The sequence below is a fragment of the Antennarius striatus genome, chromosome 24, assembly GCF_040054535.1.
Source record: "Antennarius striatus isolate MH-2024 chromosome 24, ASM4005453v1, whole genome shotgun sequence".
NCBI classification, from domain to species: domain Eukaryota; kingdom Metazoa; phylum Chordata; class Actinopteri; order Lophiiformes; family Antennariidae; genus Antennarius; species Antennarius striatus.
This window is the reverse complement of record NC_090799.1, coordinates 7,580,001-7,580,787: the sequence shown is the minus strand read 5'-3', so window position 1 is coordinate 7,580,787 and position 787 is coordinate 7,580,001.

Here is a 787-nt window from a genome sequence, read left to right as displayed (position 1 = left end):
CTGCTCGCGCATGCGCAGAAGAACATTCCTGTGAGAGGTGTAGAATAAGTCACTTATTCAAGTGATCCTTGAATAAGGATCACTCCCAACCCCAGCCTGCAGGGACCCAGGCTGGGCAGGAAGGGACTTAGCCTCAGCCTGCGGGGCCCCAGCCCAGGCAGCCAGGCACCCGGCCCCAGCCTGAAGGGACTCGGGCTGGGCAGGCAGGGACTTAGCCTCAGCCTGCGGGGCCCCAGCCCGGGCAGCCAGGGACTTAACCCCAGCCTGCAGGGACTCAGGCTGGGCAGGCAGGGACTTAGCCTCAGCCTGCAGGGACCCAGGCTGGGCAGGCATGGACTTACACCCAGCCTGCAGGGCCCCAGGCTGGGCAGGCAGGGACTTACACCCAGCCTGCAGGGACTCAGGCTGGGAAGGCTGGGACTTACACCCAGCCTGGAGGGACTCAGGCTGGGCAGGCAGGGACTTAGCATTAGCCTGCGGGGCCCCAGCCCGGGCAGCCAGGGACTTAACCCCAGCCTGCAGGGACCCAGGCTGGGCAGGCAGGGACTTAGCATTAGCCTCCAGGGACTTAGCCTCAGCCTGCGGGGCCCCAGCCCAGGCAGCCAGGCACCCGGCCCCAGCCTGGGCAGGCAGGGACGTAGCCTCAGCCTGTGGGGCCCCAACCCAGGCAGCCAGGGACTTACACCCAGCCTGCAGGGCCCCAGGCTGGGCAGCCAGGCACCCAGCCCCAGCCTGCGGGGCCCCGGGCTGGGCAGCCAGGCACCCGGCCCCAGCCTGCAGGGACTCG